We start from the raw sequence: 24,911 nt of genomic DNA on the forward strand, positions 1-24,911 counted from the left end.
AAATACATTCCAGTATTTATCCTCTTTTCATAAATATTAAATTTAATTATTTAAGTTCAGTTTATTAAAGATCAGTGCTCAATTTTAAAACAGTGACTTTTTTATTACTTTAATAAATAATACACATTTAATATCCATTTATCAATTATCTAATTCTATACAATAAGCCACCACCAAATTTAATGGTTGAAGGCAATCATTTCATTTTTTCATGATTAGTGGTTCCATAATTTTGATCTGGACTCAGCTGGGTGGTTCCTGGGATTGAGTTTGCTGGGGCAGTCATGTGGTGGCTTGACTGGGGTGTGGCTGTTGTATGAGGCCTCAGCTAGCAGGACTAGCTGCTAGCTAGTCTTTCCAGCAGGCAAGTCTGAGCTTCATCCCTGGGGCATGGTTTCCTGAGAGGGCTCAAGTGGACACTGTAAGGCTCAGAATCGAAAATTTCCCACCATCCTTTCTGCTGTCTTCTGCCAGTCAAAGTAAGTTACCAGGCCTACCTAGGGTGGGGAGAGAGGCTCCATTTTTTGTGTGTGAAGTATAGTTTATATATAAAAAGACAATAAATTTCCAGGTACATTTTAACAAGTAGTTATAGAACAGATTTTAAAGTGTTTTTTTTATTGTTGTTTCCAGAATTTTACTTCAGATGTTGCTTAAACTAATGACTTATAAATAGAATACATAAACATGTCCCACATAAAGATATGTTGTTATAAACAGTATTGTTATAACAAGATGTATTCTAAGGGACAATAATTTGCTGTCTTTGTACAGGAAGGTTCCACTAGCCTACCATTAATAAATCATATTTCTTGAGGATTTTTTCTTCAGAGCAGTGATAAATTTCCCTGCATCTACCACTTTTATTTCATCTTTTATTTTATTTGAGCTGCTGCCTGGGATCTGATGCGAGAGACTTGGTTGTAGACTGGGCAAAGCTAACTGGAGATGGGAGTATTTTCTGATGCTTTGCTCGAAAGTACCCAACTGATTAAATTAGTCATAGATGGTGTCTTAGTTTCTTGGGGCTGCCACAGCAAATCATCACAAATGTGGTAGCTTAAAACAACAGATGTGTGTTGTACCTTAGCTCTGGAGGCTAGAAATCCAAATTCAAAGTGTTGGCAGGGCTGTGCTCCTAGAGGAACCTCTAGGGGAGAATACTTTACTTCTTTTTTTAAAAATTTTTTAATTTTTTAAAACATAGCAACATACATACATGAACTTTCTTACCATACAATCATTCCAATCTTGGTATATAATCAATTACTCACCATATCATCATATAGTTGCATATTTATCACCATGATCATTTCTTAGAACATTTGCATCAATTCAGAGAAAGAAATAAAAAGGAAAAAAGAAAAAGAAAACTCATACATAGCATACCCCTACCCCTCCCTCTCATTGACTGCTAGTATTTCCATCTCCCCAATATATTTTAGCCTTTGTTTCCCCTATTTTTCCTATACCTTTTAACACTCCCTTTCACTGATCACTAGCATTTCAATCTACTAAATTTATTTTAACATTTTCCCCCATTATTTATTTATTTTAATCCATATGTTTTACTCATCTGTCCATACCATAGATAAAAGGAGCATCAGACACAAGGTTTTCACAATTACACAGTCACACTGTGAAAGTTATATCATTATACAAACATCTTCAAGAAACATGGCTACTGGAACACAGCTCCACCTTTTCAGGCACTTCCCTCCAGCCTCTCTATTACACTTTAACAAAAAAGTGCTATCTATTTAATGCGTAAGAATCACCTCTAGGATATCCTCTGGTCTGTGTTTGGAATCTCTCAGCCACTGACACTTTATTTTGTCTCATTTCTCACTTTCCCCTTTTGGTTGAGAAGGCTTTCTCGATCCCTTGATGCTGGAGACTCCACTTCTTGATGGGAGAAGTGTGCACACAGGGAGGGGAAGAACTGCAGTGGTAGAATCTGTTATTCCTACATGAAATTCATAATTATTGCAATTATTATATTTGACACAATACTTTTATTTCCTTTAAGATGAAAATAAAAAATTATTGCCCACAGAAAATTCCACTTTTGGACTATACTGTAATCATATTTTGAGTTCCTGATTTATTCCTTATTGTTATAAAATAGCAATCACTTCACATAATTTAAAAATGGTGAAAAGGAGTCCTTTTATGTCCTGGAGTTTGAACGCTTCCATTTCTGTTGCCTGTCCCCAGGATTCAACATGTAGGATTACAACTAAGAAATACAAAATCTTCACTTTATCTTATCCTGAGCTTCCACTTTTCCTTCTTTCTTTTTTCCAGTCCTCACATCAAATCCAGGAGAAGGAGGGAAAAGGGCACTGGTTTAAGAAAAGCAACAGATAAAAATGTAATTCATTTTATTATTTGGAAATACAGATATATATCCCATAATTTAGTTTGCTTTGTATATATGTTGTACTATACAATAAGAAGTTAATAAAATAAAAAAATTGAACATTTGAAGGAAATTGTGGTTCCATTCACATACATAAAATTTTCTGAGTGAAAAACTGCATTTTCACAGAAAACTTTCCTAGTGCTCACTGAAAATTGTATGTATGTCCATATTGAAATCTGAGCAAAACACTGGCTCCATTCATTTTAACGACCATTTTTCAGTGAAAAACAGCATTTTCATAGAACACTTACCCAGTGCTCTGTAAAACTAGTAACTCAGATTTGAAAACTGAGGGAAATTATGGTTATATTCACATCCATGCACTTTGTTGAGTGAAAAAAGCATTTTTGCAGAACACTCACCTAGTGCTCTGTGAAAATTTTATGGAAATCCATTTTGAAAACTGAGTAAAATACTGGCTCTATTCACATTCATGCAGCTTTTTTGAGTGAAAACATCATTTTCACTAACACTCATGTAATGCTCTGTGAAATCAGTAGGTGAATCTGCTTTTAAAACTGAGTGATATACCCACTCCATTCACTCCTATGCACTTTTTTTTTTTACTTCCTTGTACTTTTATAAGTGAAAAGCCACATTTACACAGAACACTCACCTAATGCTCTCTGAAACTGGTTATTATGTCTGTTTGAGAAACGAGTCAATTACTGGCTTCTCTCACTTCCACGCATTTTTTTAAAAATGAAAAACAGCATTTTCACAGAACACTCACTGAGTGCTCCCTGGGACTGTCACGTAATTTCTTTTTGAGATCTGAGGAAATACTAGCTCCATTCACTTCCATGCACTTTTGTTGAGTGGAAAAAAGCATTTTTGCAAAATACGCACCCAATGCTCTGTGAAAATTTTGTGGAAGTTCACTTTGAAAACTGAGTGAAATACTGACTCCATTCCCTTTCATGCACTTTTTGAGTGAAAAATAGCATTTTCACAGTACACCGAACTAGTACTCTGTGAAAATGTGATTTAAGAAACTGTTGAAAACTGAGTCAAACAATGACTCATTCACTTCCTTACAATTTTTTGAGTGAAAATCTGTAATTTCACTGAACACTCACCTAATGCTCTGTGAAACTTGCAGGTTAATCAGCTTTTAAAACTGGGTGATACACTGGCTCCATTCAATTCCAAGCAGTTTTTTACATGAAAAACAGCACTGTCACAAAAAAAACTCATCTTGTCATCTCTGAAACTGGTATGTAAGTTCATCTTGAAAACAGAGCCATATACTGGCTCCACTCACTTCCATGCAAATAATGAGTGAAAAACAGCATTTTCACTGAACCTACACTGAATGCTCAGTGAAACAGAGATGTAACTCAGTTTGGAAAGCTGAGTGAAATAATTGCTCATTCACATTTATGAATTTTTTTGAGTAAAAAATGGCATTTTCTTTGCACACTCACCTAGTATCTCTGAAATTGGTTTGTAAGTCCATATTGACAACAGTTTAATACTCAATCCATTCACTCCCATGCAATTTTTTGAGAGGGAAGCATTTTCACAGAATACTCAGTGAGTGCTATGTGAAACTGGTTTTGAACTCGGTTTCGAAAACTGAGTGAAATACTGGGTCCATTCACACCCAAGCACTTTTTTTTTGGGTGAAAAACAGCCTTTTCACAGAACATTCACCTTGTGATCTGTAAAAATGGCAAGTAAGACATATTTGAAAACTAGTGAAATTCTGGTTCCATTCACATCCACACACTCTTTGGAGCGAAAACCCCATTTTCACAGACCACTCACCTGATGTTCCCTGAAACAAGTTATTAAGGCTGCTTGGTAAAATGAGTGAAATACTGGTCACTCTCACCTCCATGAATTTTTTTTTCAGTGGAAAACAGCATTTTCACAGAGCACTGATCTATTACTCTGTGAAATCATGATTTAAGAAATTTTGCAACCTGAGTGAAATATTGACTCCGTTCACTACCATGCAATTTTTTGAGTTAAAATCAGCATTTTCATGGGACACTCACCTAATGCTGTTAGAAACCTGCAGGCAAGTCAGTTTTTTAAAACCGAATGATATGCTGGCTCCATTCACTTGCATGCACTTTTTTTTTTTTTAGTGAAAGCAGCATTGTCACAGAAAACTCATCTTGTACTTTCTGAAACAGGTGTTTAATTTCACTTTGAAAACAGAGTCAAATACTGGCTCCATTCACTTCCATGCAAATATTGAGTGAAAAACTGCATTTTCACAGAAGCTTCACTGAATGCTCTGTGAAACAAGTATTTTACGTATTGTCATACTTTTCTCCAGTCCCTAATAAAAGACTTTATTGTGGCTGCTATCAGGCTTATGCCATACTAAACACTGTAAGAAAAGGGTAGCTTTTAATTTACTTTCATTGGTGATTTCAATGTTTTTTTATTTTATTAACTTCTTATTGTATAATACAACATATATACAAAGCAGAGAAATAAAAAAGCAATAGTTTTCAAAGCGCTCTTCAACAAGTAGTTACAGGGCAGATCCCAGAGTTTGTCATGGACTACCATATGACCTTCTCATATTATCCTTCTAGCTGCTCCAGAACAAAGGAGACTAGAGGGCTTAAATATTTTTTTTATCATGACAATTGACTTTTTACCTTCTTTTCTGTGAAGAATAACATATATGCAAAAAAGCTATAAATTTCAAAGCACAGCACTGCAATTAGTTGTAGGACATATTTCAGAGTTCGACATGTGTTACAATTCCACAATTTCAGGTTTTTACTTCTAGCTGTTCTAAAATACTGGAGACTAAAAGAGATATCAATTTAATGATTCAGCATTCACGTTCATTTGTTAAATCCTATCTTCTATGTATAACTCCACCATCAGCTTTGATCTTTCTATCCCTCTCTTTAGGGGTGTTTGGGCTACAGCAATTATAAATTTTTCATATTGGAAGGATCGTCACTAATGTGGGGTAGGGAGATGGAACTATCTGATGTTCTGGAAAGGCTAGGCTAGGGTTCAGGATGAGGGACCCCTCTGGAGGTTGTAGATTTCTTGAAAGTTACTCTTCCATGCTCAATTATTGAAAAGACTATTTTGTTCCAGTTCTGAGGATTTGGGGGCCTTGTCTAAAAGGATTTGACCATAGATTTGGTGGCCTATTTTTGCACTCTGAATTCGAATCCATTGGTCAATGCTTCTATCTTTGTGTCAGTACTATGCGGTTTTGACCACTATGGCTTTATAATAGGTTTTAAAGTCAGGGAGTGTTAATCCTACCACTTAGTTCTCTTAAAAGATGCTTTTAGCTATTCAGGGTCTCTTTCCCTTCCAGATGAACTGGGTAATGAGCTTTTCCAAATCTTCAAAGTAGTTTGGAATTTTGATCGGTACTGTGTTGAATCTGCAGATCAATTTGGGGAGAATTGATATCCTAACTATATTTAGCCTTCCTACCCATGAACAAGGAATGTCTTTCCACCCATTTAGATCTCCTTTGATTTCTTTTAGCAATGTTATGTAGTTTGTGTACAAGTCCTTTACATCCCTAGTTAAGTTCATTCCTAAGTACGTGATTCTTTTAGTTGCTATTTTGAATGGAATATTTTCCTTGACCGAATCCTCAGGTAGCTCAGTGCTTGTGTATAGAAATGTTACTGATTTTTTTCACATTAATTTTATATGCCACCACCTTGCTGAATTTGTTTATTAGTGCAAGTAATATTGCTGTAGATTTCTCAGGGTTTTCCAAGTGTAGTATCATGTCATCTGCAAATAATGGGAGTTTTACTTCTTCCTTTCCTATTTGGATGCTTTTTATTTCTTTGTCCTGACTGACTGCTCTAGCTAGAACTTCTAGGACAATGTTGAATAATAGTGGTGACAGTGGGCATCCTTGTCTTGTTCCTGATCCTAAGATCAGGAAGGGGGGAAGCTTTCAGTCTCTCTCCATTGAGTACGATGCTGGCTATTGGTTTTTCACATATTCCCTTAATCATATTGAGGTAGTTACCATTGATTTCTATCTTTTGGAATGTTTTTATAAGAAAAGGATGCTGAATTTTGTTGAATGCTTTTTCAACACGAATCGAGAAGATCATGTGATTTTTCCCTTTTGATTTGTTAATGTGCTGTATTACATTAATTGATTTTCTTGTGTTGAACCATCCTTGCATTCCTGGTATAAACTCCACTTGGTCATGGTGTATAATTCTTTTAATGTGTTGTTGGACTCAGTTTGCCAATATTTTATTGAGATTTTTTGCATCTATGTTCATTAAGAAGATTACCTGTAGTTTTCCTTTCTTATAGCATCTTTACCATTTTTGGTATTAAAATGTTATTAGCTACATAAAGTGAGTTAGGTAGAGTTCCTTTTTTCCTCAACTTTTTGGAAAAGTTTGAGCAGAATTGTTGTTAGTTCTTTCTGGAATATTTGATAAAATTCTGCTGTGCAGCCATCTGGCCCTGGGCTTTTCTTTGGAGGAAGATTTTTGATGATTGATTGAATCTCTTTATTTGTGATTGGTTTGTTGAGATCTTCTATTTCTTTCTGAGTCAGTGTAGCTTGTTTGTGTGTCTTCTGGAATTTGTCCTTTCATCTAAGTTTTTTAGTTTGTTGGTGTATAGTTGTTCATATTATCCTCTTATGATTTCTTTCATTTCTTCAGGGTCTATGGTAATGCACCCCTTCTCATTTCTGATTTTGTTTATTTGCATCTTCTCTCTCTTTTTTTTTCAGTCTTGCTAGTGGCCCATCAATTTTAATGATTTTTGCAGAGAACCATCTTTTGGTTTTATTGATTCTTTCTGTTGTTCTTTTGTTCTTCCATTCTTTTATCTCTGCTTTAATCTTCGTTATTTCTCTTCTATTTGCTTTGGGGTTAGTTTGCTCTTCTTTCTCAAGTTCCTCCAAGTGTGCTGTTCAGCCCTCTTTTTTTGTTATTTTTTATTTTTTTAATATAGTAATTTAAGGCAATAAATTTCCCTCTCAACACAAGTTATCCCATAAGTTCTGATAAGTTGTATCCTCATTTTCCTTAATCTCCAGATAGCTGCTGATTTCTCTAGTGATTTCTTCTTTGACCCACTGGTTGTTTAAGAGTGTGTTATTTAATCTCCATATATTTGTGAATGTTCTCATTCTTTGGTGGCTTTTGAGATCCAGCTTCATCCCATTGTGATCAGAGGAAGTTCTTTGAATACTTTCAGTATTTTTAAATTTATAAAGACCTGTTTTGTGCCCCAGCATACGATTTATCCAGGAGAATGTTCGTTAGCACTAGAGAGGAATGCATATCCTTGTGCTTTGGGATGCAATGACTTATTATATCTGTGAGGTCTAATTCATTTATCAACTTATTTAACTTCTCTATTTCCGTTGTTGATCTTCTATCTGGTTGTTCTATCTATAGAGGAGAGTGGTGTATTAATGTCTCCTACTATTATTGTTCAAACATCTATTGCTCCCTTCAGTTTTGCCAATGTCTATCTCATGTACTTTGGAGCGCCTTGATTGGGAGCATAAACATTTGTGATTGTTATATCTTCTTGGTGAATTGATGCTTTAATTAGTATATATTGTTGTGCTGGTTTGAAAAGATGTATGCTCCCTAGAAAAGCCATGTTTTAATCAAAATCCCATTTCATAAAAGTAGAATAATCCCTGTTCAATGCTGTATGTTTGAAACTGTTGATTAGATCATCTCCCTGGATGATGTGATTTAGTCAAGAGTGGTTGTTAAACTGGATTAACTGATAACATGTCTCCACCCATTTGGGTGGTCTTGATTGATTTATTGGAGTCCTATAAAAGAGGAAACATTTTAGAGAATGAAAGATTCAGAGAGAGATTTAGAGAGAGCAGCCCCACCATGAAGCAGAGAGTCCATGAGCCAGCGACTTTTGGAGATGAAGAAGAAAAACACCTCCCAGGGAGCTTCATGAAAACAGAAGTCAAGAGAGAAAGCTAGCGGATGATGCTGTGTTTCCATGTGCCCTTCCAGCCGAGAGAGAAGCCCTGACTGTGTTCGCCATGTGCTTTCTCACTTGAAAGAGAAACCCTGAACTTTATTGGCCTTCTTGAACCAAGGTATCTTTCCCTGGATGCCTTAGATTGGACATTTATATAGACTTATTTAAATTGGGACATTTTCTCTGCCTTAGAACTGTAAACTAGCAACTCATTAAATTCCCCCTTTTAAAAGCCATTCCGTTTCTGGTATATTTCATTCTGGCAGCTAGCAAACTAGAACAATTGTCCTTCTTTGTCTCTTATGATGGCTTTACACTTAAAGTTTAATTTGTCTGATATTAATACTTTCTTTTGGTTACAACTTGCATGAAATATCTTTTTCCATCCTTTCACTTTCAATCTATTTGTATCCTTATGTAAGATGAGTCTCTTTTAAACAGCATATAGCTGGATTATGTTTCTTAATCCATTCTGCCAATCTGTATCTTTTAATTGGTAAATTTAGTCCATTAACTTTCAAATTTATTATTGAAAAGAAAATTTTGAATCCACCATCTTATCTTTTTAATTTAATTGTTTGATCTATATATTCTTGTCCCTCATTCTCTTTGTATTATTTAAATTACCCTTAGTGGTACTCTTCAACTCTGTGTCCTTCTCCAGACCTCCTTCTCCTGTCTTTTTGTTTCAGCTGGCAGACTCCTTTCAATATTTCTTGTTGGGCCAGTCTCTTGTTGACAAATTCTCTCAGGACTCTTTTGTCTGTGAAAATTTTAATTTCTCCCTCAGTTTTGAAGGACAATTTGGCTGGGTACAGAATTCGTGGCTGGAATTCTTTCTCTTTCAGGATCTTGAATATATCATACCACTGCTTTCTTGCCTTCAGGGTGTTAGTTGAGTAGTCTGAACTCAGTCTTATTTGGTTTCTCTTGCACGTAGTAGGTTGTTTTTCTCATGCCACTTTAAGGATTTTCTGCTTCTCTTCAGCATTTGACAGACTGATTAGTATGTGCCTTGGGGAAGGCCTATTTGGATTTATTCTGTTTGGAGTTTGTTGAGCTTCTTTGACTTGTATATTTATGTCCTTTATGAGGGTTGAGAAGTTTTCGCCCATTATATCCTCAACTACACTTCCTAGACATTTGTTCCTCTCTTCTCCTTCTGGACACCAATGATTCTGATATTTGAGTACTTTTTTTTTGCCTATCCTTTCTGTGAGATTCAGTTCATTTTTTTCCATCTTTTTGTCATTTGTTTGGAGTCTTCAAAGTCAGTTTTCCTGTCCTCTGCATCACTTATTCTTTCTTCTGTCTCTGCAAATATGGTGTTGTGTGCTTGCTGTATGTTTTTTATTTTGTCAACAGTCTTTAATCTCCATGAATCTGCTTTTTCCTATATATTCTTTCAAATCCCTGTCTATACTCTTCTACTGTCTTCTTTATCTTCTTTACGTCATTTGCTGTCCCATTTATTTTATTAAGTAGAGTTGCATGAACATCTTTGATTAGTTGTTCCAATGTCTATGTCTCCTCTGGTGTTTTAATTTGGTCATTAAGCAGGGCTATATCTGTCTACATTGTGATATGCTTAATGATCTTCTGCTGTCTTCATGGCACATAACTATCTTGATTGATTTACTTTGGAAGTTTATTTCTTTCAGTAGTGTAAGGTTTTGTATTTGCTAGATGGTTGTACAGCAGGGAACATGGTACAGGGTGGGGCACTTAGTGCTTTGATTTTTTTCAGGGCAGGTATAGGTGCAGGTTGGGGATGTTAGGCTGATACTTGTGAACGTGGGTGCACAACATCCAGGGAGGATATAGTTGTGTGGGTGTACCAGTCTGGGTGGCATAATCCTGATGTGTGCTGTCCTGAGGCGTGGGGCTCTTTGTGCACATATATGGAGCTGTGGCAACAGGTTGGCATTATGCCTTCATGGATTGGGGGCAGATGTGACCCAGTTGCACAGGTCAGCACTTTCTCAGACCTGGGAAATGTGACTGAGGGCTGAGTGAATGCGTGGTTCTAGGACTGCTGTCAAGTGCGGTTCCCAGAGCTGAATGACATGACTGGGCCTAGTAGTGCTGTAAACTGATGTGCAGAGCTTGGAGGGGGTCAGTGTGAGGCTGTGCGATGCCATTTGCAGGGGTCATGAGTAGCCTGGGTATGGAGGTTAGTGGCTGCAGCATTTATTTGCTGGCAGCAGACTGCATGGAACAGGGAGGGGAAGGTAGGGCAGGAGAGTTGGGTTGGGCTGCTTTTGGGGTTGAGGTGTGGGGCAGGTATGTGCACTGGGGTTGGTGGGTTGGAGTTGTCTGGAGCACCAGGAATGGGAGCAGGTGACAAGGTTTGGGTGTGTCACTGTCAGGTGAGTCTCCAGTCATGGGGTTGCACTGGTGAAGGTAGTGCTCCCAAGGAACACAGCCAGGCTTTCTGCTTACTCCTGCCTCCTGTCTGTGAACTCCTGAAGGCTCTGCACTTCCATGCCAGGCTCCAACTTTCTGCCTCTCAGTTCAGTGCAGAAGGCTCTCCCAGGTCAACCACACTCCCAAATTACTGCCTCAGTCATCCTCCTGTCCCTTCTCTAACTTTTCCATGGAGCAGGGCTAATATCTAGCTAATCTATTTTGCAATCTTCCCAGAATTTCCTCTCAATGTTTCTTAAGTTATGTCATGGTCAGTTTCATGTGTCAACTTGGCCAAGTGGTGGTACCTACTTGTCTGGTTGGGCAAGTGCTGGCTTGTCTGTTGCAATGAGAACATTTCATAGAATTAAATCATGATCATGTCAGCTGCATCCACAGCTGATTCCATTTGTAATCAGCCAAAGGGGAGCATCTTCTGCAATGAGTGATGCTTAATCTAATCACTGAAAGCCTTTTAAGGAAGAGTCAGAAGAGACAGGTTTTCTTCCTGCTTCAGTTGGTGAGCCTCTCCTGTGGAGTTCATCCAGACCCTCCATCGGAATCATTGGCTTCACAGCTTGCCCTGCAGATTTTGGACTCTGCGTTCCCATGGTCATGTGAGACACTTTTATAAATTTTATATTTGCAAGTGTTTCCTGTTGATTCTGTTTCTCTGGAGAACCCTAACTAATACAATTTACAACTCTTAAAAACAAAGATTAGATGTAGGTGGTAGAGAAGGAAACCATAGTTGAAATGTTCCATAAATACCAATAAAGAGGGGGAACAGTGCTCTGCCTCTATTACCCCTGGACAAAAGACATCATAACAGTTGACTACAGCTCTTTTCTGTCTCTCATTACTTTCAATGATACAGAGGTCTTAATTTGTCTGAGCAATCATTATGCAGCATTTGGAAATTAACATATAGCTGCAAAATTAATACCTATTCTTCTCATCCTCAGGTAAAAGGGCAGAAATCAAATAATTACATGACATAATATTCTCCATACAAAAGCCGTACATGTAGGATAAGAAGTATCAGCACCTTTTGAAAATACAAGAGATTGTGCTAACCCTTTTACATCTTAAGAATTATACAGAAGAAATAAAATTAAATTATATCTCTACAAGAAACTATTCTCAAGATTTATCTGAATTGGCATCTATAGAGTTCAAAAGTATAAGAAAAAACCGCAATTGTATTTATATAAATCAAATAGTGATAAAACATTATTTGGAGGGAAAAAAACTTTCACTAAACATAATGGACTATATAAGAGAGATCAAACATAAAATAGTTTCTTTTAAAACTTCCATATCAGAATGGCACAAAGTTAGAAAAGTAGTATTCAAGGCAAATTAAATAATAAGCAGTCTTATTTAAAATAAGAGGCATATAATTCCATAAACAGCAACAAAATAATTATTCTAAAAAATGTCCCTATTACAGTCTGGAGAATATGAATGGAAGCAAAAACAATAGCAGTGGTCAAAATTTATACTTTTAAGTCTGAATAATATTATACAAAATAACATGAATAATTCCAATTTAATATACACTTGAATCATTTGCCACTTAGTTGTCATGCAGAAATGAACAAACAAAATGCTCACAGGAATCTATGAAATGCCAAAGTTTTTTAAAAAGTGGAAATTTTCAGACTATAAGTGCAGGACAAAAAAGGAAAAACAATCATACATGAGGGCAAAAAAGTATCATTTCAGATACTTTGGCCCATGTTGTTTAAAATATGCATCAAAATGTGCACCATTTCCCTATGAGAATTCTGTTACGGTAAACTGTTGCGCTTTAAAGGCTAGGGAGAGGAGATTGATCATGAGTTGAAAGAAGTAGTGCTTTTAAAGAATATTCAGTACACATTTTTAAATTAACCATGTCTTCTTCAAAAAACAGAATAATCAAGTCTTTATCATTAAGTTAAATGCACATGAACCTCCACCTTATAAATGTGATATATCAAATTGTGCTATAAATATATTTATATGTACATTTTGAGAACTATGGTATATGAAATAATATGATCATGACAAGGATTTTTCATCTACTTCAATGATACCATGTCTTTTTAGAAAAAGGAAAAGACTCAAGAAAATTATAAAATCCACAGGATTCATTGAAGGTATTCAATTTTTTTTTTTTTTTTTTTTTTTACATGGGCAGGCACGGGGAAACGAACCCGGGTCCTCGAGCGTGGCAGGCAAACACTCTTACCTGCTGAGCCACCATGGCCTGCCCGAAGGTATTCAATTTAAAGAAAGTATAATCTCTTCTTAACAACAAGCTAAAAAGAGAGGAAAAGTCTCAGTATCCTAGATAAGTTTTCTCTCATGTGGTCTTAGCTGATAGATGCTGTTTATACATGCCTGATATTGCTTTGGCTGCACTATATATCATCTGTTGATGAGACATGCCAATAAAGGCCATGTGCCAATAAGTCTGGCTGACATTGAACAAACTCTTTTCCAGGACTTTGCCCACTGTTACCAAAGTTGTAAGATATCAAGATTAAAATGAATATTACCCAAGTACTTGCACCGTATTCTGGAGAGATTTAATGTGTTTCCAGTTATATGCAGGACAGTTGAGTTCTGTTAGGTGAAAGAAAAAATGTGTGTTTTAGTGTTTTTTATTTAGAAATTAGGTTTTAAGCTGATATGTATAGCTGCCACATTGACAAGAGTGGACTGTCATGGTTAGGTTCATGTGTCAACTTGGCCAAGTGGTGATACCAGTTTGTCTGGATGGCAAGTGCTGATCCTTCTGTTGCAATGAGGACATTTCATAGAATTAAATCATGATCATGTCAGCTGTATCCACAGCTGATTCCATTTATAACAGCCAAGGGGAGTGTCTTCTGCAATGAGTGATGCATAATCAAATCACTGGAGGCCTTTTAAGGAGGATTCAGAAGAGACAGGCTCTCTTTCTGCTTTGGTCAGTGAACCTCTCCTGTGGCGTTCATCCAGACCTTCCATCGGAATCATCAGCTTCACAACCTGCCCTGTGGATTTTGGACTCTGCGTTCCCACGTTTACATGAGACACTTTTATAAATTTATTATTTGTGAGTGTTTCCTGTTGATTCTGTTTCTCTATGGAACGCTAACTAATACACTAATTAAGGAAACTAAATGCCTAGACACCAGCAAAAAAATAATGCATCATACTAGGAAAATTGAAGATATGACCCAGTCACAGGAACAGACCAATAATTCAAATAAGATATGGAGTTGAAACAATTTGTTCAGAATATTAAAACAGATGTGGAAATACTCACCAAAAATCAAATCAACAAATTGAGGAGGGATATAAAGAATGCAAGGGATGGACAAAAAGAAGAAATCAAAAGTCTGAAAAAACAAATAACAGAACTTATGGGAATAAAAGGCACAGTAATCATGGAGGTGAGAAGACAGTGGTATGATAAATTTAAGATACTAAATGAGAAAAACTGCCAACCAAGAATTCTAAATGCTGCAAAAATGTCCTTCAAAAATGAGGGGAAATTAAAACATTTTCAGACAAAAAAATCACTGAGGGAATTTATGACCAAGAGAGCAGCTCTGTAAGAAATACGAAAGGGAGCAGTAGAGACAGATAGGAAAAGATAGGAGAGAGAGGTGTGGAGAAGATTGTAGGAATGAACACTATCAGTAAAGGTAAAATGGGAAAAATTAGATATGTGATACAAAACCCAAAAGGCAAAATGGTAGAAGAAAATACTGCCTTTACAGTACTAAAACTAAATTTTAATGGATTGAACTCCCCAATCATAGGACTGGCAGATTGGATTAAAGAACAGGACACATCTATGTGCTGTCTACAGGAGATGAATTTTAGACCCAAGGACAAACATAGATTGAAAGTGAAAGGTTGGGGAAAGATATTTCAAGCAAACAACAATCAGAAAAGAACATGAGTAGCTATACTAATATCCAACAAACTAGAATTCAAATGTAAAACAATTAAAAGGGACAAAAGGACACTATGTATTAATAATAGGAGCAAATCAACAAGAAGAAATAACAGTCATAAATATTTATGTGCCAAGCCAGAGTGCCCCAAAATGCATGAAGCAAACACTGGACAGAGAAATAGACACATCTGCCATAATAATTGGAGACTTCAATTCCCTGCTCTCATCAATGGACAGAACATCCAGACAGAGGATCAACAGAGAAACAGAGAATTTAAATAATGCAATAAATGAACTAGAGTTAACAGACATTTATAGAACATTACAACCCACAACAACAGGATACCCCTTTTTCTCAAGTGCTCATGGATCATTCTCAAGGATAGACTATATGCTGGGTCACAAATCAAGTGTCAATAAATTTAAAAAGATTGAAATCATACAAAACACTTTCTCGGATCATAAAGAAATGAAGTTGGAAATCAATAACAGGCAGAGGGCCAGAAAATTCACAAATATATAGAGGCTCAACAACACACTGTTAAACAACCATTGGGTTAAAGAAGGAATTACAAGATAAATCACTAAATATCTTGAGGCAAATGAAAATGAAAACACGGCATGCCAAAATTTATGGGATGCAGCAAAGGCAGTTCTAAGAGGGAAATTTTTGCCCTAAATGTCTATATCAAAAAAAAAGAGAGTAAAAGTCAAGGAATAAACTGTTCACTTGGAAGAACTAGAGAAAGAACAGCAAAGTAACCCCAAAGCAAGCAAAAGGAAGGAAATAATAAAGATTAGAGCAGAAATAAATGAAGTTAAGAACATGAAAACAATCAAGAAAATCAACAAAACCAGAAATTGGTTCTATGAGTAAATCAATAAAATTGATGGGCCCTTATCAGGGTTGACAAAAAGAAGAGAAAGAATGCAAATAAATAAAATCATAAAAGGATGAGGAGACATAACTACTGATCCCACAGAAATAAAGGAGTTAATGAGAGGATACTATGAACAACTTTATGCTAATAAAGTAGACAATGTAGATGAAATGGACAACTTCCTGGAAAGGCATGAACAGCCAACATTGACTCAAGAAAAAATAGACGACCTCAACAAAGCAATCACAAGTAAAGAAATTGAATCAGTCATTAAGAAACTCCCCAAAAAGAAAAGTCCAGGACCAGATGACTTCACATGTGAATTCTACCAAACTTTCAAAACAGAATTAGTATCAATCCTATTCAAACTCTTCAAAAAAATTTATAGAGCAGGGAAAGTTACCTATCTCATTCTATGAAGCCAACATCACCACCTTACCAAAGCTAGACAAAGATACTTTAAGAAAAGAAAATTACAGACCAATCTTGTTAAAGAATATATATGCAAAACTCTCAACAAAATTCTTGCACATCGAATCCAGCAGCATATTAAAAGAATTATACACCGTGATCAAGTAGGACTCATCCCAGGTATGCAAGGATGATTCAAACATAAGAAAATCAATTAATGTAATGCACTATGTCAACAAATCAAAGCAGAAAAACCACACGATCATCTTGATTGATGCAGAAAAGGCATTTGACAAAATTCAACATCCTTTCTTATTGAAAACTCTTCAAAGGACAGGAAAAGAAGGGAACTTTCTCAACATGATAAAGGGAATATATGAAAAACCCACAGTCAACATCATCCTCAATGGGGAAAAACTGAAAGCATTCACCCAAAGATAAGGAATAAGACAAGGATGTACACTATCACCACTACTATACGACATTGTGTTGGAAGTTCTAGCCAGAGCAATTAGACAGGAAAGAGAAGTACAAGACATCAAAACTGGAAAATAAGAAGAAAAACTCTGACTGTTTGCTGATGCTATGATACTATATGTCAAAAACCCTGAAAAACCCACAGCAAAACTACTAGAGCTAATAATTGAGTAAAACAAAGTGCCATGTTATAAGACCAACACTCAAAAATCTGTAGTGTGTCTATACACTAGTAAAGAGCAATCTGAGGGGGAAATAAAAAAAATTCCATTAAAATTGCAACCAAAAGAATAAAATATTTAGGAATAAATTTAACTAAGGATACAAAAGACCTATACAAAGAAAACTACAAGAAATTACTAAAAGAAATCACAGATCTAAATAAATGGAAGGGCATACCATGTTCATGGATTGGAAGACTAAACATAATTAAGATGTCAGTTCTACCTAAATTGATTTATAGATTCAATGCAATACCAATTAAAATCCCAAAAGCTTACTTTTCAGAAATAGGAAAAACAAAACCCAAATTTATCTGGAGGGTCAGAGTGCCCCGAATAGCCAAAAATACCCTGAAAGAAAAATGAAGTTGGAGGTCTCATGCTACCTGACTTTAAGGCATATTATGAGCTACAGTAGTCAAGACAGTATGGTACTGGCATAAAGATAGATATACTGACCAATGGAATAGAATAGAGTGTTCAATATAGACCCTCTCATCTATGGACAATTGATCTTTGATAAGGCAGTCAAGCAAACTCACCTGGGACAGAACATTCTCTTCAATAAATGGTGCCTAGAGAACTGGATATCCACTTGCAAAAGAATGAAAGAGGATCCATATCTCACACCCTATACAAAAATTAACTCAAAATGGATCAAAGACCTAAATATTAGATATAAAACTATAGAAGTTTTAGAAGAAAATGCAGGGAAATATCTTATCAATCTTATAATAGGAGGCGATTTCCTAGACCTTACACCCAAAGCTTGAGTATTGCAGAAAGAAATAAATAAGTGGGAACTCCTCAAAATTAAACACTTTTGCACATCAAAGATCTTCACCAAGAAAGTAAAATGACAGCCTACACAATGGGAGACAATATTTGAAATGATATATCAGATAAAGGTCTAGTATTCATAATATATAAAGAGATTGTTCAACTCAACAACAAAAAGACAGACACCAAATTACAAAATGGACAACAGACATGAACAGACACTTCTCAGAAGAGGAAATACAAATGGTCAAAAGGCACATGAAAAGGTGCTCAACTTCCCTGGCTATTAGGTAAATGCAAATCAAAAGTAAAATGAGATATCATCTCACACCCACCAGAATGGCCATTATCAATAAAACAGAAAATGACAAGTGCTGGAGAGGATGTTGAGAAAGATGCACACTTATCCACTGTTGGTGGGAATGTCAAATGGGACAACCACTATGGAAGGCAGCATCATAGTCAGGTTCTTGTGTCCACTTGGCCAAGTGGTGGTATCTGTTTGTCTGGTTATGCAAGTGCTGGCCTGTCTGTTGCAATAAGGACATTTCATAGAATTAAATCATGATCATGTCAGCTGTATCCACAGTGTCTTCTGCAATGGGTGATGCTTAATCTAATCACTGGGAGCCTTTTAAGGAGGATTCAGAACAGACAGGCTGTCTTCCTTCTTTGGTTGGTGAGTCTCATGTGGAGTTCGTCCAGATCCTCCATCGGAATCGTTGGTCTCACAGCCTGCCCTGAAGATTTTGGACTCTGCATTCCCATGGTTGCATGAGACGCTTTTATAAATTTTATATTTGTGAGTGTTCCCTGTTGATTCTGTTTCTCTGAAGAACCCTAACTAACACAACTTGGTACCAGAAGTGGTTTTTCAGAAACAGAATCTTAAAAATGGGTTTTTATGAATGGTTTTCTACTCTGACTGGACTCAAAGGTACTAAGGACTCTGATTCCCATAATTAGAATGACACTCCCAATCTATGGAGTGAGTTGGAAAAAAAGATAGTCAAAATATCACATTTGATTCTCACAATGCTTCACTTGTACGAAGTCAGGCTCTGGGGGATACTGTTTTTGACACCTTTGCAGAGTTTTGTGGAAATAAGAAGTGTCATGGTTAGGGACACGTGTCAACTTGGCCAAGTTGTGGTACCTGTTTATCTGATTGGGCAAGTGCTGGCCTGTCTGTTGCAATGAGGACATTTCATAGGATTAGGTCATGATCACGTCAGCTGCATCCACAGCTGATTCCATTTGCAATCAGCCAAAGGGGAGTGTCTTCTGCAATTAGTGATGCTAAATCTAATCATGGGAAGCCTTTTAAGGAGGACTCAAAGGAGACAGGTTCCATTCCTGCTTTGGTTGGTGAGCCTCTCCTGCAGAGTTCATCCAGGCCATCCATCAGAGTCGTCGGCTTTGCAGCCTACCCTGTGGATTTTGGACTCTGCATTACTGTGGTCACGTGAGACACTTTTATAAATTTTATATTTGCAAGTGTTCCCTGTTGATTCTGTTTCTCTAGAGAACTCTAACTAATACAAGAGGTATAGTGATGTTGGCTGGTTGTTGTTAGATACACTGGATACATTAAGGAGTGAAAGGGATGGGCTTAAGGCTACAAATGAGACTCTTAAGTGCCGTCTGACAGATGTAGAAGTTTCTGCGAGTATCCTGAAGGAAAATCTTATTTCCTGTAGCCATACACTTGAGATCTCTGAAAATCAGACTCAGAATCTCATTGTTAGAGTAGCAACTTTATAACATAAACTGAAATCTCAATGTTGCATGGTGTCTGCCGATAAAGTAAGGACATTGATTGGAAAGGAGTGGGATCCTGAAAAATGGATGGTGACATATGGATAGATAATGATGTCAGGGGTGAGGTTGAAACCCTAGGTCATGCTGAGTCTTCTCTAGATAACCCTGTAATAGTTTGCCCTGAGGACATAGCCACCCCACCTCCAGCCTGCCTTGAGGAGTTGGCCACCCAACCTCTTCCTGAAGGGATTAGCCCTAGAGTAATTAATCCTGTTTCACCTAATGAAACTGTAAATGAATGCACTGAAGCCAGTGGCTTGGAAGATATTTCTAATTCATTCCATGACCCTCCTCCACAATCCCTCATTTCTTCCAGACCTATAACTAGACTAAAGTCCCAACAGGCCCCTAAAGGTAAGGTACAAATTCACACATGAGTAGATACATTATACTCCAAAAGAACTGTGTGAGAGTTCCAATTTATATAGACAGAAATCAGGGGAATATGTATGGCAATAGATTTTAAGGGTGTGGGATAATGGTGAGAGGAATATAAGGCTGGATCAGGCTGAATTTATTGATATGGGTCCACTAGGCAGAGATTCTTATTAAATGTTATAGCTCAAGGGGTTAGAAAAGGTATTAACAGTTTGTTTGGATGGCTGGTTGAAACATGGATCAAAAGGGGGCTGACATTACCTGAGACTGAAATGCCAGACCTGCCCTGGTGTAATGTAGATGAGGCGATCAAGAGGCTTAAAGAGATTGGAATGTTAGAGTGGATTTATCATGCAAAGTCTGCTCTTACACCCCAGGAATGTCCAGAGGATGCACCTTTTACCAGAAGAGTGAGAAATGAATTTGTGAGACTAGCACCATCATCCCTGAAGAGCCCTGTAGTTGCACTTCTCTGTAGGTCAGATACTACTGTGGGAACTGCTGTCACTGAGCTGGAATCCTTAAACACAATGGGGATGACAGGATCCTGAGTTGACAGAAGCCAGGTGGCAGCACTTAATTACCAAAGACAGGGTAGATGTGGCTATTATAATAGACAGCAAAATCAAAGCAGGAGCCAAAATTAAATGACTCTCAGAAATTTGTGGCATTGGCTAGTAAATCATGGGGTACCTAGAAATACAACAGAGGGGCACTCTACTAAATTCTTGCTTGAGCTGTATAAACAATAGGGTTTTAGGTCAAATGAGCAGAAGTCTGAACTAAATTACAAAGACACAGAGTCACGGCCCCTTAATCAATTTCCAGACTTGAGACAGTTTACAGACCCAGAGCCCCTTGAATGAAGGGGATACCAGGTCCTTTTGGGGGAGAACCCTGTTACACTGCCACAAATTTATACTGTTAATCTTCCTCCAAGTCTTCCCCAAGAAGACCGATGGCCTTTTACCAGGGTAACTGTACACTGAGGAAAAGGAAATGATCAGATATTTGGGGGATTATTAGACACTGGTTCAGAAGTGACATTAATTCCAGGGGACCCAAAGCATTACTCTGGTCCACCAGTCAGAGTGGAGGCTTTTGGAGGTCAGATGATCAATGGATTTTAGCTCAGGTCCATCTCACAGTGGGTCCATGGGCCCCCGGATCCATTCTGTAGTTATTTCCCCAGTTCCAGAATGTATAATTGGTATAGACATACTGAACAAGTGACAGAATCCCCATATTGGCTCTCTAAATCATGCAGTGAGGGCTATTATGGTGGGAAAGGTCAAGTGGAAGCCACTAGAACTGCCCCTACCTAGCAAAATAGTAAATCAGAAGAAATACCGGATTCCTGGAGGGATTGCAGAGATTACTGCCACTCTTAAGGACTTGAAGGAAGCAGGGGTGGTGATTCCCACCACATCCCCATTCAATTCTCCTATTTGGCCTGTGCAGAAAACAGATGGGCCTGGGAGGATGACACTGGATTATTGTAAGCTCTACCAGATGATAACTCCAATTGCAGTTGTTGTTCCAGATGTGGTATCATTGCTTGAGCAAATCAATACATCCCCTGGTACCTGGCATGCAGCTATTGATCTGGCAAATGCTTTTTCTTCAATAACTATTAGCAAGGATCACCAGAAACGGTTTGCTTTCAGCTGACAAGGTCAGCAATATACTTCTCTGTCCTACCTCGGGGGTATATCAACTCTCCAGCCTTATGTCATAATCTTGTCTGCTGGGACCTTGATCATTTCTCCCTCCCACAAGACATCACACTGGTCCATTATATTGATGAACAACATTATAATGTTGTTGGACCTAGTGAGCAAGAAGTTGCAGCTACTCTAGACTTGCTGCTAAGGCATTTGCATGTCAGAGGATGGGAAATATATTTTACAAAAATACAGGGGCCTTCCACCTCAGTGAAATTTCTTGGTGTCCAATGGTGTGGGGCATGTCGAGATATCCTTTCTAAGGTGAAGGATAAGTTGCTGCATCTGGTCCCACCTAAGACCAAAAAAAGAGGCACAATGCCTAGTTGGTCTCTTTGGATTTTGGCAACAACACATTCCTCATTAAGGTGTGCTACTCCAGCCCATTTATCAAGTGACCAGAAAAGCTGTTAATTTTGAGTGGGAACCTGAACAAGAGGAGGCTCTGTGACAGGTCCAGACTGCTGTACAAGCTGCTCTGCCACTTGAGCCGTATGATCCAGAGATCCAATGGTGCTGAAAGTGTCAGTGGCAGAGATGCTGTTTGAAGCTTTTGGCAGGCCCCTATAGGAGAATCACAATGCAGACCCTTAGGATTTTGGAGCAAAGCCTTACTATCTGCTGCAGATAACTACTCTCTTTTTGAAAAACAACTTTTGGCTTGATACTGGACCTTAGTAGAGACTGAACGCTTAACTATGGGCCACCAAGTTAACATGAGATCTGAGTTTCCTATTATGAAGTAGGTGTTGTCTGACCCATGAGGCCATAAAGTTGGGTGTGCATAGCACCACTCTATTGTGAAATGGAAATGGTATATATGAGATAGGGCAAGAGCAGGTCCTGAAGGCACAAGTAAGCTACGTGAAGAAGTGGCTCAAATGCCCATGGTCTCCACTCCTGCCACATTACCTTCTCTTTCCCAGACCAGAGCTATGGCCTCTTGGGGAGTTCCTTACAGTGAATTGACTGAGGAAGAGAAAACTCTGGCCTGGTTTACAGATGGTTCAGTACGATATGCTGGACAGCTGTGGCACTATAACCCCTTTCTGGGGTGTCCTTGAAGGACAGTGGTGAGGGGAAATCCTCCCAGTGGGCAGACTTTGAGCAGTGCACCTGGTTGTTCATTTTGCTTGGAAGGAGAACTGACCAGAGGTGCATTTGTATACTGACTCATGGGCTATTCTAATGGTTTGGCTGGATGGTCAGGGACTTAGAAAGACCATAATTGGAAAATTGGTAACAAAGAGGTCTGGGGAAGAAGTATGTGGATAGATCTTTCTGAGTGGGTTAAAGACATGAAAATATTTGTGTGCCATGTGAATGCACAACAGTGGGTGACTTCAGCAGAGGAAGGTTTTAATAATCACGTGGATAAGATGACTCTTTCTGTGGATACCAGTCAGCCTCTTTCCCCAGTAACTCTTGTCATTACCCAATGGGCTCATGAACAAAGTGGTCATGGTGGTAGGGATGGAGGTTATGCATGGGCTCAGAAACATGGACTTCCACTCACCAAGGCTGACTTGGCTACAGCCACTGCTGAGTGCCCAATCTGCCAGCAGCAGAGACCCACACTTAGCCTGTGATATGGCACCATTCTCCGAGGTGACCAGCCAGCTACACGGTGGCAGGTTGATTACATTGGACCACTCCTTTCATGGAAGGGGCAGTGATTTGTTCTAACTGAATAGACACATACTCTGGATATGGGTTTGCTTTCCTTGCATGCAATGCTTCTGCCTAAATTACCATCTGTGGGCTTACAGAATGCCTTATCCATTGTCATGGTATTCCACAAAGCATTGCTTCTGATTAAAGAACACACTTCACATCAAATGAAGTGTGGGAATGGGCACATGCTCATGGAATTCTCTGGTCTTAACATGTTCCCCATCATCCAGAAGCAGCTGGACTGATAGAACAGTGGAATGACCTGTTGAAAACTCAATTACGGTGCCAACTAGGTGTCAATACCTTGAAAGGCTGGGGTTATATCCTCCAGGAAGTGTATGTGCTCTGAATCAGTGTCTGCTGTATGGTGCTATTTCTCCCACAGCCAGGATCTATGGGTCCAGGAACCAAGGGATGGAAATGGGAGTGATTCCACTCACTATTACCCCTTGTGATCCTCTAGGAAAATTTTTGCTTCCTGTCCCCACAACCCTAAGCTCTGCTAGTCTGTAGGTTTTAGTTCCAAAAGGAGGTGTGCTTCCACCAGGAGAAACATCAATGCTTTAACTGAACTGGAATCTAAGACTACTATTTGGTCACTTTGGGCTACTGATGCCTCTGGATCAACAAGTCAAGAAGGGGATTGCATTATTGTCTGGGGTGATTGACCCTGACTATCAGTGGGAAATAGGACTTCAACTACACAATGGAGATAAAGAAGAGTTTTCCTGGAATATAGGCGATCCCCTAGGGCATCTTTTAGTACTACTATGCCCTGTTATTAAAATCAATGGAAACTGCAACAACCCAATCCAGGCAGGACTACCAATGGGTCTGAAACTTCAGGAATGAAGGTTTGGGTAACCCCACTAGACAAAGAACCAAGGCCAACTGAAGTGCTTGCTAAAGGTAAAGGGAACATGGAATGGGCAGTGGATGAAGGTAGTGATAAATATGAACTATGACCATGTGATCAGTTACAAAAATGAAGATTGTGATGCTGTTTTGTTCCTGTTATACTATTAAGTTGTAAGACATCAAGTTTAAGAAAGAATATTACCCAAGGACTTGCACCGTATTCTGAAGAGATTTAATATGTTTCCAGTTATATGCAGGACAGTTGAGTATTGTTAGGTAAAAAAACCAATGTGTGTTTTATTGTTTTTTTATTTAGAAATTAGGTATGGTTTAAGGTGATAAGTATAGCTGCCCAGTTGACAAGGGGTAGACTGTCATGGTCAGGCTCATGTATCCACTTGGTCAAGATTTGGTACCTGTTTGTCTGGTTAGACAAGTGCCGGCCTGACTGCTGTGATGAGGACATTTCATAGAATTAAATCATGACCACATCAGCTGTATCCACAGCTGATTCCATTTGTAATCAGCCAAGGGGAGTATCTTCTGCAATGAGTGATGCTTAATCTAATCACTGGAAGCCTTTTAAGGAGAATTCAGAAGAGACAGGCTGTCTTCCTGCTTCGGTTGATGAACCTCTCCTGTGGAGTTCGTCCAGACCCTCCATTTGAATCGTTGGCTTCACAGCCTGCCATGTGGATTTTGGGCTCTGCGTTTCCACGGTCATGTGAGACACTTTTATAAATTTTATATTTGTGTGTGTTCCCTGTTGATTCTGTTTCTCTAGAGAACCTTAACTAATACAGGCAGTGTGGTGGTTCCTCAGGAAGCTAAGTATATAATTGCCATATGATGCAGGAATACCATTGCTGGGTATCTACTCAGAGGACGTGAGGGCAAGAACACAAATGGACATTTTTGCACACCAATGTTTATTGCAGCATTATTTACAATTGCCAAGAGATGGAAACA

The 24,911-nt window shown here is 38.1% G+C and overlaps 1 long non-coding RNA gene across 1 annotated transcript in view; it reads left to right on the plus strand.

Moving 5' to 3' along the window:
- Positions 1-344: 344 nt before the first annotated feature.
- The window catches only part of LOC143651821 (uncharacterized), a 92,103-nt gene continuing 67,536 nt past the window's right edge, over positions 345-24,911 (plus strand). The window contains exon 1 of the long non-coding RNA XR_013160234.1: positions 345-479. This is a non-coding gene — a long non-coding RNA (uncharacterized LOC143651821). The remainder of the gene's footprint in view (positions 480-24,911) is intronic.

The sequence above is a fragment of the Tamandua tetradactyla genome, chromosome 12, assembly GCF_023851605.1.
Source record: "Tamandua tetradactyla isolate mTamTet1 chromosome 12, mTamTet1.pri, whole genome shotgun sequence".
Classification (NCBI taxonomy): Eukaryota; Metazoa; Chordata; class Mammalia; order Pilosa; family Myrmecophagidae; genus Tamandua; species Tamandua tetradactyla.